General features: G+C 43.9%; 1 protein-coding gene across 13 annotated transcripts in view; it reads left to right on the forward strand.

The window, feature by feature from the left end:
- The first annotated feature begins 4,639 nt into the window (after positions 1 to 4,639).
- Positions 4,640 to 14,255, forward strand: part of MTMR3 (myotubularin related protein 3) — a 131,527-nt gene continuing 121,911 nt past the window's right edge. For 6 of the 13 annotated variants that reach the window (XM_019977333.2, XM_019977335.2, XM_019977339.2 and 3 more), the window contains exon 1: positions 4,641 to 4,828. The gene's annotated coding sequence lies outside the window, so the exon portion shown is untranslated. Of the gene's footprint in view, positions 4,829 to 5,091; positions 5,197 to 14,255 lie in introns of those variants that run through there. The other 7 variants (XM_019977338.2, XM_070769812.1, XM_019977343.2 and 4 more) reach the window with 3 other exon arrangements.

Raw genomic sequence — 14,255 nt, forward strand, 5'->3', positions numbered from 1 at the left:
GTTCTTAGACTACTTCAAAGAGTCACTGAGCAGCTGGAAGAACATTTTCAGCTTTAAAGATAGCAGCGGGGAAAAGAGGCTGAAAGGGTAGCAGGAGGAGGGGAGGAAGGTCAGGTTGGGTAGCAGGGGCCTCACATGGGAAATAGGGCAGTGAAAAGCTGTAACTGAGCCTGGATCGACTTTCTCTTTTCTTGAATTAACCTCACAAAGTATTGTCAGCTGAAGCCCACAATAAATCCCACCCATTTGTTTGGCTTTTCATAAGTTACAAAGTTTTCAACGTTATTACTTTAAAGAATCCTTACACACCAAGTGAGGTGAGCAAAATGATGATTGTGATCCCATGGAGCTGATGAGAAAACCGAGGCAAAGAAAAAGGAAGCTAGAAACAAGTATACAGAAGCACCAAGATTCAAATGTAAGTCCTTAGACTCAGAGCAGCTTCCTTTCTATTGTTTCTTCTTAGGCTCTACTCCTTGAAGTGTTTTTTCAAGGCCACACAGCAGTTTTCTCTTTTTCATTTGGAGACAATTTACTGAGGTCTGCTGCCTTAACAGTAAGAAGGTGGGTGGTAGTGGAAATAAGGTGAAGAATGGAGTTTAAAAGCACACTCTAGAATCAAATTGTCAGAGTTCAAATCCTGATTTATACCTCCTCATGTGTTCCAGAAAAGCATCTATTTCTGCTTTATTGACTATGCCAAAGCCTTTGACTGTGTGGATCACAATAAACTGTGGAAAATTCTGAAAGAGATGGGAATACCAGGCCACCCGATCTGCCTCTTGAGAAATTTGTATGCAGGTCAGGAAGCAACAGTTAGAACTGGACATGGAACAACAGACTGGTTCCAAATAGGAAAAGGAGTACATCAAGGCTGTATATTGTCACCCTGTTTATTTAACTTATATGCAGAGTACATCATGAGAAACGCTAGACTGGAAGAAACACAAGCTGGAATCAAGATTGCCGGGAGAAATATCAATAACCTCAGATATGCAGATGACACCACCCTTATGGCAGAAAGTGAAGAGGAACTAAAAAGCCTCTTGATGAAAGTGAAAGAGGAGAGTGAAAAAGTTGGCTTAAAGCTCAACATTCAGAAAACGAAGATCATGGCATCCGGTCCCATCACTTCATGGGAAATAGATGGGGAAACAGTGGAAACAGTATCAGACTTTATTTTTCTGGGCTCCAAAATCACTGCAGATGGTGACGGCAGCCATGAAATTAAAAGAAGCTTACTCCTTGGAAGGAAAGTTATGACCAACCTAGATAGCATATTGAAAAGCAGAGACATTACTTTGCCAACAAAGGTTCATCTAGTCAAAGCTATGGTTTTTCCTATGGTCATGTATGGATGTGAGAGTTGGACTGTGAAGAAGGCTGAGCGCCGAAGAATGGATGCTTTTGACCTGTGGTGTTGGAGAAGACTCTTGAGAGTCCCTTGGACTGCAAGGAGATCCAACCAGTCCATTCTGAAGGAGATCAGTCCTAGGATTTCTTTGGAAGGAATGATGCTAAAGCTGAAACTCCAGTACTTTGGCCACCTCATGCGAAGGGTTGACTCATTGGAAAAGACTGATGCTGGGAGGGATTGGGGGCAGGAGGAGAAGGGGACGACAGAGGATGAGATGGCTGGATGGCATCACTGACTCGATGGACGTGAGTCTGAGTGAACTCCGGGAGTTGGTGATGGACAGGGAGGCCTGACGTGCTGCAATTCATGGGGTCGCAAAGAGTCGGACACGACTGAGTGACTGATCTGATCTGATCTGATGTGTAAAAAGGGAGCATAACAATACCTGGTCACAGCTCTGCTAAGATCACATTAGAGCTACATGTCAAGCATTCGTATAGCATGAGCACGTCTTAAGGTTCAATCCATGAGAATGAGGACATGCAAATAGTGACTCAAAGTGCACAAATTTCTCCTACGTCCTATAGACTAGTTGAGGATTTCTTCCTGCTGCTGCTGCGGCTGCTAAGTCGCTTCAGTCGTGTCTGACTCTGTGTGACCCCATAGACGGCAGCCCACCAGGCTCCCCCGTCCCTGGGATTCTCTAGGCAAGAACACTGGAGTGGGTTGCCATTTCCTTCTCCAGTGCGTGAAAGTGAAAAGTGAAAGTGAAGTTGCTCAGTCGTGTCCGACTCTTAGCGACCCCATGGATCGCAGCATGCCAGGCTGCACACGGCGATACTCTTGCCTAAAAACCGGTCCACATGCTATGCCAAAAGTCGGCCCTCTACTTTCGTACTCTTGGCGACTGTGAGATTGGCTGAGTGAATGCTAACACTCTATTGGCTGAGTATTTGCCACAGGCTACCTCATGGGGAGCTAGCCAGCCTGTGGGTGGGCCGTCCTGGAGTCAGGTGCTAGCTTCCATCCAATAAGAGACCACCAGCTGTAGAATCCGAACCTTCAGTCTTGGCCTGAGGGGCGGCCTAGGTAGCAAAACGTATGCTCCCGAGGAATGAACTTGACAGGACCCTTATTTTATTGGACAACAGGAGAAACAGGTGGGAAAAGCAGTTTTTTGTTTGTTCATTAGTTCTTTGTACTTACTATTTCCTCTCTCATTCCTTAAAGGCTATATAGTCATATAACAGGAAAGGGAAAACTGGATAGCAGAAATATAAGTAAAGTTACAGAGTTGAGGCAGGAGGAAAAGTCACTATTAATACATGGATCTGAGGAGCCAACAATCGGCCACCATTGAACTTCACAATTAGCACTGGGCTTTCTGAAAGCCAAGATAAAAAGATAGAGGATCATCTGCCTAATACTAATTATCAGAAATGAAGGGCACCTGTATCTGTGAGTCTTGTAGGCAGAGAATATTCTGCTATATCAGTAACAAAGGATATTGTGACCGGCTGCTGCTGCTGCTGCTGCTGCTAAGACGCTTCAGTCGTGTCCGACCCTGTGCGACCCCATAGACAGCAGCCCACCAGGCTCCCCCGTCCCTAGGATTCTCCAGGCAAGAACACGGGAGTGGGTTGCCATTTCCTTCTCCAATGCATGAAAGTGAAAAGTGAAAGGGAAGTCGCTCAGTCGTGTCGGACTCTGTGCGACCCCATGGACTGCAGCCTAGCAGGCTCCTTCATCCATGGGATTTTCCAGGCAAGAGTACTGGAGTGGGGTGCCATTGCCTTCTCCTTGTGACCGTCTAGGCATCAACAATTGGCAGCTGCCTCCCCTAAGCTGCACCTTGATGGGATTCAGGGGGCAAAATCCACAATACTAGCGCCAAAAGTTATGGTGCGTTTTGAAGGAATGATTTCAATGAGCCCAGATGGCTTGCATCTTCCCATACATAAAAAAGTGCTAAATTCATTAACTTGAGATGTCTGCTTTTTTCTTAAATTAACAGTGATCTTACGATGTTCTGACTACCTGATTTTTGGTGTAAAAATTCCTATATATTCGGCTCCTCCCTTACCTCTTTGGAACAGTCCCTCAGAACTATCAGAGAGGTTGACTCTCGGGCTTAAGTCCTCCATATGTTGGCCAAATGAAGCATAATTCTCAGTTTTAAGGTTGTGCAAAGTTTTTTCTTTTAGCTGACAGAGTAAAGCAAAGCCTTTCCTAGCTTTGAACTCTTAAATTTCTTACCTGGGATTTTATTTCAGGCAATGATGCCACAAAGTTGGCAGTACAGCTTGGTGGGGAGAGGAGTTTTTGCTATTAGTAGGATTGAGTTTGCTTTTTAAAAATTTTTTAGTGTATCTTATCCTAGACTGCAATTTCTTCAGCTGTAAAATGGTGATAATAACAGTATCCACCCATTTAAGCTGTGAAGATTAAATTGGATGTGTTGTATTGAAATTAGCTATTAATCTGAGAAAATTTCCCGCTGTTTGTCATGACCAGTTCTAGGTGCTGGGGATAAAGTGATGAACAAAACAAAGAAGATCCTTATCTTCAAGTAGCTTTTACTTAAGAATAGGACAGAAAGACAACAAACATTTTAAAAAAAAGGATAAATAATTGCAGAGTGCTGTGGAAAAAACAATACAACAAATGCAAGGATAGATTTCATTTGACGGGATTCAGCCATTTTCCAGAAAAGTCAAAGACAAAACGTTAAAATGCTAATCTTACAGGTGAATCTGTTAGGGCCTGAGGGAACTCGGTCCTGGTTTGTAGATTTGTTCTACAAGCTATTGTGTACGCAGAGTCGGACAGGACTGAGCGACTGAACTGAACGTGTTACAAATTTTTCTTTCTTTTTTGCTTGTTTGTTTGAAAAGACTTCTTTTACCTGAGCTTTGGTGGAAGCAGTGTGAAACTGTAGAACCTTGAGCACGCTGTATTTACTTGCATCACATTAAATTAGTTTTATTCTGAGCACAATTACAGGTGAAAGATACTACCATTGTTCGAGCATTGTCTTGCCCCTGGCCGTAGAGCTAGGAAAAGATGCCTTGCCCAAAGGTTGACTTCCTCGCCCATTCCCAGATCCTGTTCTGTCTTTTCCAGCTGGAGCGTCCCACCTAACCCCTCGCCCGCCGCGGACGTACGGCTGATGTGTAGCCCCGCCCACCACCGGGGCGTGTCTACCGCCCAGACCACGCCCCTTGCTCCGACCGCCGACAGAAGGCCGGAGCGTGCGCGCGCGTCCCCGCTCGCGGCCCGGCTCGGCGTCGGGAGCGCGCTCTGTGTGGCTGGTGCCGCCATGTTGTTGTGGTTGTGAGAAGGCGGTGGCGGAGGCGCAGGCGGTCGAGACGCTCCAGCGGCCCAGGCGCTGCCCCCCGCCGGCCCTGGCTGGGCGCCTCGAGGGGTGGCGGAGGCCGTGCTGTGACGGGCCTCGCCATGTTCTGCAGCCCGGTAAGGAAGCCCACCCCCCACACCGCCCCCCCCCCCCCGTCTGCTCCGGGGGTGAGGAGGAGCTGGAGGAGGGGCCGTCCTCGGCCCCGGCGCCGCGGCTGTCACCCTCTGAGGAGGCGGCGACCCGCGGGGGGCTGGGGATGGCGTGCGTGGCCCGAGGAGGGTGGCCCGGACGGCGGCCACGGCCGCCAGAGGGAGGCACGGGGAGCGGGAGCGCCGCGGCAGGGCTCGGCCCGGACCCTCGGCGCGGGGGAGGCGGGGTCCGGCCGGGGCGGCCTTTCCGGACCCGGTGGGGAAGGGCCCACGGGGACGAGGGGTGTGAGGCGCTACCCGGTAGCGTCCGGGGAGATGCCCGCTGACTTCAGGAGGTGAGCGTGCGGCCCTCACCCCGACCGGGTCCGTGGGCGTCCTCTGTGGCGGGAGGCCGGAGGTCGGGGGCCACGGAGCCCCCGGGGCGAGCGGAGCGGGCCCGGGACTTGTGGGAAGGAGGAGTGGCCGCCTGACTGGAGCAGGGCATCCTCCTGAGCTGGTAGTCCTGGCGTGGGAAGGATGGCTCGGAGGTGCTTGAGAGAACTCAGCACTGGTCAGACTGCCTCACGAAAGGTTAGAGTGATTTCTCAGACGAAAAATCCTGCCGCTTAGGACCCCTAGGATAGTATTGTTGGTTGTACTTTGGGCTGGAAAACTTGCCTCAGAACAGTAAGGGTGAATTTTATGGCCATTTTAATAAACTCCTCCGGGGTCTGATAACCTTACTTGTGAGTTTTGCACAGGAGCTACTGTGGGGGGTAATGATATCCAGGTGTTGTCTCCAGACTGAGGCCTAAATTCTTACCCGTTTTAGTATCTTGACATACACTTTGTTGTATGACAGTGTCTGGTTTTTTTTTTTCCCCCACAGCAAGGGAAAAAAGTGGGCTTGCTCTTCCAGTTGAGCTTCACCTTTCGTTTCTCATAATGTGGGCGACGGTGCCATCAAGGCCTGCGTTGAACTGTGCGGGATGGTTTTTGTTTTTAGTATAAAATAGTTGGGATTTATAGGTGTAGAGGTGTTGGGGACCTCCCTCTTTCACATCTAAGGCTGTTCCAGTAGGGCAAGAGACAGGATGCATGTTTTTTTTTTTTTTTTTGCTCAGAGACCAAGTGAGGGGCACCAGCGTGTGTTGGTGTCACAGTCTTCCCTTCTAAGGCTTGTGACCTGGGTGGGAAGAAGAGCTTAGAGAATGACACTGTTTGGAGTAAACCCAGTACAGTTTGTGATATTTAACTAAATTTGGAGGGTTCCAGAATTGTAGATTGGCTCTGTATGAAGGCTTCTTTCAGCTCTAATTAACTCCCTTATTTTCAGGTGGCCCAGAGCTGTTCACGTGACCAGTATGCTTCTGTGGCCCCACTTGAAGTTAGTTAATAGCAAGCCATAGGAGAACCCAAGTTTTCCCAGTTTGTAAACCAGGTTTTTCAGTTTGGTGGTTAACTAATTAAATACCAGTTGTCAGAAATAGTATGGACTGCCTGAAATGCTTATTCCAGGCCTCATGCGGGACCTGGTGAATAAAAATCTGAGCCTTACAAAGCTCCCTGAGTGATTCTAGTCAGCCAGGTTTCTGAATGTCTGCTTTAAGTCACCTCTGGTATTCCAAAGGATTTCCAGTAATTACAACTCCTGAGAGTGTTTTTAATTGTTTATATAATTTGAGAGGTATGGAAAAGAGGGGAGCCTGAGCATCTCTTAAAATACAGTGGATTTATGTACGGGAAGCACATCGATTGCCAAAAATTATTTGTGCACATCTTCAGGGACATGCTTCATAAAATTAGAGGTATATCCAGAGATATAATGAGCAATCCAGAGGACAGAAGCAGAGAGGGAGAGGCAGAAAGTCTGCTTGTGGGCCACGAAGAGCTCCACTGAAGCTGCTTTCCAACATCACTGTTGCCCCTAAACTGTCTGATTCAGGTTTCTAGTGAAGTGGGGGTAGGGCAGGTGAATTAACAGTCACTTGAGACTAGGGTTGTGAACCAGGAAGGTTTACTGTGGATTGTGAAAAGTTCTTGAAATACGCCTAAGGCCTTGAGGAGTGGCAAAGTCAGTTCTAAAGTCTGATGTAGTTCTGGTTAACACTTTCGGTTGGTAAAGTGGAGTGCTGAGTTACCAAAGGAAGTATTCATATTTCAGAGGGGGTGTGGTAAGGTTTGTTATAAGTTTGGAGGAGTTGGAAGAAAATGTTACAGTCGTAGAGAGCAGTGAAGGAGTTTGGTCAACATCCTGTTAAATCGTAGTGTAGTACTGTTAGGGAAGCACACCCACCTGTCCACTGCAAGAGCTGGAGGCTTTGCATGGTTTTTTTCTTTGGTGTCTGGAGTAGTAATCATAGTTCTGAGCATATACTATGCCCTCAGGTATTTGTTGAGTAAATGGATAGTATTGAGGTGGGAAAAAGAACAGTTTTGGTGGTTGATGACAGTGTTTGTTATTAAAAGCTATTTGATAATTTGCATTGAGTTAGAGTCAGATTTTTTAGTCCTTGTGGTTTGCCTAAGAGATTCTGTTTTCTAAAGACTGTCATTGGACACTATCCTGTCCCTAGTTTTGGGGTCTTAAATGTGCCTTGGTTTTTTATTTTTTAGATTGTGTTGTTAATTGACTGCTGCTGGGAATGTCACTTCTCTAGACCTCCATTTTCTTATCCGTAAAATTAAAAGGTTTGTAATTATTGACCTAAAGTAGTTTCTCCAGCCTGATTTTGCAAATCTTTAAATAATTTGTAATTGTTGTTTAGTATTAATCTCATAGATAGATGAACCTTCTGTTTTGGATTCTGCTTTTGACTTATGGATTATAGACATTGTCCAAAACTGCTCTGGAAATTGCATGCATGTTGCAAGTGTTATGCAGAAACAACATGCTTATGCTGTTGTAATTCACTTAGTGTTGAAATCAAAACGGATTTCACATAGGGAACTTCATAATTGAGTGTGAAGCCACAAGAGTAAGAATGGTTTGGTGCAAGTTTGTGTAATTTCTGTGGTCAGTTGTTTCTTACAGACCACCCAATTCTGTAATTTTCTATGCTGAATTTATATGTAGTTTTATAATCAGTGAAACTTTAGACAAAATATGAGATCAAATCCATACCCGATTGAACTAGGATTCCCAATTTTAGAAGCTACCAGAATAGCTAACATTGTTATTTTTCATTTTAATTTTGTGCTTTTATCTTCACTTTTGCATCTAGAACCTTAACATAACTTTCAAGTTCATATCAGACATTTAAAGTGAAAACCGTTGTAGCATGACAGTGGTTGACTAGTAAGTCCTGAGTTCAAGTCCGGGTTGTGCTTCTCATTAGCTGTGTTTTCTGGCAAACCACATAAGCCTTCTGAGCTTCAGGTTCCTCATTAGTAAAAGGAAGAAGAGCAACTTCTCTGTGTATTTCACTGTGTCAGTGAGGATGAAATGGAATTGTGTATATGAAGCAGTCTAAAAATGTCAGTGGATGATGATGGAGCCCTATTGTATTAGAATCCTGTTTTCCTGGAAGAGTTGATTTGTGGAGCAGTGGTAAATCTGGTGTTTGTTGTCAAGTGCGGAATTTAGTAATATCACTGATAAAGCAACAGAAAAGATTTCTTTTCTGTACTCTTTGCTTGGAAAAACCTTTGAGCAGCACTTGCATCCAGTCTGCCAATAGGAATAGTTAGTGTTTCAAGAAACTTCAGAGGGCCGAGATGTCTTAAATTTGTGCCAAGGTTTGCAGGCTACCCACTCCAGTATTCTGGCCTGGAGAATTCCGTGGACGGTATAGTCCATGGGGTCGAAGAGTCGGACACAACTGAGCGACTGTCACTTCACTTGCCCTTAAAGTAGATTGCTGGATTTCACCCATTTTGTTATGTTGGTGTGGTGGTGGAAAGTGATAGGGTTAGGGACTTTGGCACATTCTGTGTAATGTTTTAGGCCTGTGTTTTCTAAATGGCAGGTGGCAACATAATGAAATCAATGTGGTTTCTAAAAGCACATAGAAAATGGTAAAAATAATTATTGATTTGTGAAACTTTTGTTTTATTATACATTACTTATGTTACTATATGTGTATTGTTGCCACATAAAATGTAATTTTATAATTACAGTCCCCCCACCCCGCCAGCGCCGCTCTGTGCAACTTTTGGGATCTTAGTTTCCAGACCAGGGATTGAACCAGACCCCTGCAATGAAAGTGCAGAATCCTAATCACTGGATCGCCAAGAAATTCCCAAATGTATTTTTTCTTGAGTTGTAAAACTTGGAAGCAATTGCTTAGGGACATAGTACCCGAGCTTTGCAGTTAGGATGACTATAAAATAGTGAGACATAAAACATATGAAAAATCACAAGAAAATTGTGAAGTTTGGTTAAATTTAAAGCTGTTTTGTTAAGGGTGAAATACTGTGTGTGTGTGTGTTTGCACGCGCGTGCACACGCAGTTACATCCGACTCTGTGACCCTCTGGGCTGCAGCCCACCAGGCTCCTTTGTCTGTGGGATTTTTCCAGGCAAGAATACTGAAGTGGGTTGCTGTTTCCTCCTCCAGGGGATCTTCCCGACCCAGGGATCAAATCCACATCTTCTGCTTGGCAGGCGGATTCTTTACCACTAAGCCACCTGGGAATCCACAAAATACCTCATAGCTTTGTTATAAATTGTTGACTTAATGAACATAGTTAAGACATAAACTTACGCTAATATTCTAACTCTTTTCCCTTAAATGGACTGTCTGGTAATTACAAAGATACTGTCTCATGGTGCGGATTACTACATCCAGCATCATGTTGGTTATATGTCCAGACCTAGATCTGTTACATACCTATTTGTTTCTTCATATGTTTCAGTTCAGTTCAGTCGCACAGTCGTGTCCCGACTCTTTGTGACCCCATAAATCACAGCATGCCAGGCCTCCCTGTCCATCACCAATTCCCAGAGTTCACTCAGACTCACGTCCATCGAGTTGGTGATGCCATCCAGCCATCTCATCCTCTGTCGTCCCCTTTTCCTCCTGTCCCCAATCCCTCCCAGCATCAAAGTCTTTTCCAATGAGTCAGCCCTTCTCATGAGGTGGCCAAAGTACTGGAGTTTCAGCGTTAGCATCAGTCCTTCCAAAGAACACCCAGGGCTGATCTCCTTTAGAATGGACTGGTTGGATCTCCTTGCAGTCCAAGGAACTCTCAAGAGTCTTCTCCAACACCACAGGTCAAAAGCATCCATTCTTCAGCGCTCAGCTTTCTTCACAGTCCATCTCTTACATACATACATGACCACAGGAAAAACCATAGCCTTGACTAGACGGACCTTTGTTGGCAAAGTAATGTCTCTGCTTTTGAATATGCTATCTAGGTTGGTCATAACTTTCCTTCCAAGGAGTACGCGTCTTTTAATTTCATGGCTGCAGTCACCATCTGCAGTGATTTTGGAGCCCCAAAAAATAAAGTCAGCCACTGTTTCCCCATCTATTTCCCATGAAGTGATGGGACCAGATGCCATGATCTTCGTTTTCTGAATATTGAGCTTTAAGCCAACTTTTTCACTCTCCTCTTTGACTTTCATCAAGAGGCTTTTGAGTTCCTCTTCACTTTGTGCCATAAGAGTGGTATCATCTGCATATCTGAGGTTATTGATATTTCTCCCAATAATCAATCTGGCAATCTTGATTCCAGCTTGTGCTTCTTCCAGCCCAGCGTTTCTCATGATGTACTCTGCATAAAAGTTAAATAAGCAGGATGACAATATACAGCCTTGACGTACTCCCCTTCCTATTTGGAACCAGTCTGTTGTTCCATGTCCAGTTCTAACTCTTGCTTCCTGACCTGCATACAAATTTCTCAAGAGGCAGATCAGGTGGTCTGGTATTCCCATCTCTTTCAGAATTTTCCACATTTTATTGTGATCCACACAGTCAAAGGCGTTGACATAGTCAATAAAGCAGAAATAGATGTTTTTCTGGAACTCTCTTGCTTTTTCGATGATCCAGTGGATGTTGGCAATTTGATCTCTGGTTCCTCTGCCTTTTCTAAAAGCAGCTTGAACATCAGGAAGTTAACAGTTCACGTATTGCTGAAGCCTGGCTTGGAGAATTTTGAGCATTACTTTACTAGTGTGTGAGATGAGTGCAATTGTGCAGTAGTTTGAGCATTCTTTGGCATTGCCTTTCTTTGGGATTGGAATGAAAACTGACCTTTTCCAGTCCTGTGGCCACTGCTGAGTTTTCCAAATTTGCTGGCATATGTTTAGAATGATTTTATTATGAGAGATAGTAGGAAGCTTTCCTGATTTCATTTATGTTCTAAATTTATTTTCTTTAATGCTTCTGTAATTTAGTTGCAGAAGATACATAAAACTATTTTTCTGAAATATTCATAGATTGATAATATGGCAAATGTAAGGAGTTATAAGTATATTGATAAATCCTAGCATTTGAAAGAATTGATATAAAGACAGGATGGTTTACTTGAAATAGGGTCATTCTTATTTTTTTGTTCACGCCTCTCATGTTTCTATAAGATAAAACAAATTTATAATTGTAAAGTATTTAGACTGATTACACAAACCACATGGGGCAAAGTAGTGTGTTTATAAAAAGCTTTAGAAGTCTACAGGGCAATAATAAGGAGTTTTAATTTCATTTTAAATTTCAAAATGAAGTTTTTATTTCTGATTATGAAAGCTACAGTACATATTTGTGTGAGTGTGTGTGAAACCTACAAAAAAATGGAGATAATGTAGGAGAATGAAAGAAAGTAGAGCTGATCCCTAATCTCATTTAGATGTAATGTTTGGTGTTTTTCTTTTTTACTTATCTACTGAAATACTTAAAGAAGAGCAACTTCCCATGTCCAGTTGATGTTCCCTTAATGGGTATTCAGTATTCTGTGATATGGGTGCAGCATAGTTTACAGCAATTCCCTGTTAATGGACATTTCAATTTTCCCTCATAAAATCATAAAACAGAGCTGTGATGAACTCCTTTGGACTTTTTTTTTTTTGGCTGCACCAGATGGCTTGAAAAATCTTAGTTCCCTGACCAGGGATCAAACCCATGTCCCCCGCAGTGGAAGTGAGTAGCCCTAACCACTGTATTGCCAGGGAAGTCTCTTGTTTGAGCTTTTAAAAATACAATTATGCTGCTATTTTCTCAGGCTAAATTCCTAAAAGTGGGCTTATCTGGCAAAGGGTTGTTTTTTAAATTTCAGTATACTCAGGGTATCCTCTAAATAGGGTGCTATTTTAAAGTCTCGGCAACAGTAATATCATTGCTACTGCTGCTGCTGCTAAGTCGCGTCAGTCGTGTCCAACTCTTTGTGACCCCATAGACGTCAGCCCACCAGGCTCCCCCGTCCCTGGGATTCTCCAGGCAAGAACACGGGAGTGGGTTGCCATTTCCTTCTCCAATGCATGAAAGTGAAAAAGTGAAAGTGAAGTCGCTCAGTTGTGTCCGACTCTTAGCGACCCATGGACTGCAGCCTACCAGACTCCTCCATCCATGGGATTTTCCAGGCAAGAGTACTGGAGTGGGGTGCCATTGCCTTCTTCAGTAATATCATTGTCCGGTTCCAAATATTCTTTCTAGTGATTTACTACCTTTTAGCTTGCCTGGACAATCCCATGGACAGAGGATCCTGGTGGGCTGCAGTCCATGGGGTCGCTAAGAGTCGGACACGACTGAGCAACTTCACTTTCACTTTTCACTTTCATGCATTGGAGAAGGAAATGGTGGCCCACTCCAGTGTTCTTGCCTGGAGAATCCCAGGGACGGGGGAGCCTGGTGGGCTGCCGTCTACAGGGTCGCACAGAGTCGGACACAACTGAAACGACTTAGCAGCAGCAGCAGCTTGTTGGTGGGAATTTAAAACAGTTTGGAAATACCTTTTCCTTTGTTCTTTTTTCATCATCGGCCCTTACTCTCTACAGCTTAGCTGTGGAAGGAGCAGGTGAAAATGGAAGGGCAATGATAGAGACTACTTAAAAATTACTGAGCGTTAATCCTCAATCCTCAACTATTTAATTTACAAATAATATATATAGTAACTGGTTATTGTGTGTCTTATAAAATATAGAGAAAAAAATTAACAAGGATGAGAATTAAAGTTCAAGTATCTTTCTCCTTTACTGCAGTGGAGCATCTTGGGTACTCCTTGGGTGTACTGTGTTCTACTTTGGATATAACTGCTTTAGACACTTAAGATGTAATGTTGGGCTTTTATGGTCGACTATTTCAGAGCTTTCCCACTAGTTCTGCAGGTGGTCCAGCCTAGTTGGATTATGATAGTCTTCACAGTGGCCTGTGCTATCGAGAGCCATGTCTGCAATAAGGGAAACATAGACCTTGCGCATAAAGCACCAGCTGAGGCGCTTGTCTGTGTCTTTGTTGAGGTGCTTGATTTGAAAAGGGCCAATCATGGGATAGGAAGCAGTCTCAATAAGTAGCCTACTTCTCTTAAAGATGAAGAACTGATATTCTGTAGAGTATATTTTTTAAAGTCTCTGCTTTATGGAAAGCAGTTTGGTTGTAACATTTTTGTTTTCTAAGAGCTTAGGTCTTGGAGACTGAAAAAGATGAATAATTGCTATGTACTAGCTTTCCTTTGCTTGCAAAATACCACAATTAACCTGTCACTCTTTAACTCCATTTGGAAGAGCCTGAGTCAGTAACTTAAAAAATGCTTTCTTGGGCCAAAACTTTCTCTGAGTCCTGGATTAAAAGGTGACTTTTTTCCTTAAAGTTTGAATATGTTCCTGTTTTTAAAAAATTTAAACTTTTTATTTTGTGTTGGAAGATAGCCGATTAACAGTATCGTGGTAGTTTCAAGCGCACAGCACAGTGAGCCAGCCGTTCTTATGCGTTCATATGCATGCACCTGTTCTCCCCCAAACGCCCCTCTCGTCCAGGCTGCCCTGTGACACTGGGCAGAATTCTTTGTGCTTAAGTTCATAAGTTACTTTTGATTTGCCCCTCTCCTCCCTGCTGCTTAGTTACGAAATCTGGAAATGGTGCTTTTACCCTACAAAAATGAGTCTCCCTCTCTCTTCCTATCATGGGGAGTTTAATTTCAGTAATTTTATATGGATCGGTCATTATTGGAGAAAGATGATATTGAAGTCTTCGAGATTGTGAAAAGAGCAACTTGTGATTATTTTTTGCCAGTTAAAAGATAATTTATATTGAAGGTGATTGCTGTATATAGTATTTTTGGAAAAAGGCCAGGTATTCCTTTTTACCTTAGGTAGCATGATTTATAAGGTGTTGTCACAGACATCTTAGATCCTCATAAGGGTTTGAGAGCATCATTTAATCACGGGTAGTATTGTGACTCCTTTGAGGCCACATGCCTCAAAGGAGTGTTTGACATCGTCTTTAAAGACTGTAAGCCTGAAGAAGTAGGTGGTATTTAGTCAC

Source organism: Bos indicus, chromosome 17 (assembly GCF_029378745.1).
Source record: "Bos indicus isolate NIAB-ARS_2022 breed Sahiwal x Tharparkar chromosome 17, NIAB-ARS_B.indTharparkar_mat_pri_1.0, whole genome shotgun sequence".
NCBI classification, from domain to species: Eukaryota; Metazoa; Chordata; class Mammalia; order Artiodactyla; family Bovidae; genus Bos; species Bos indicus.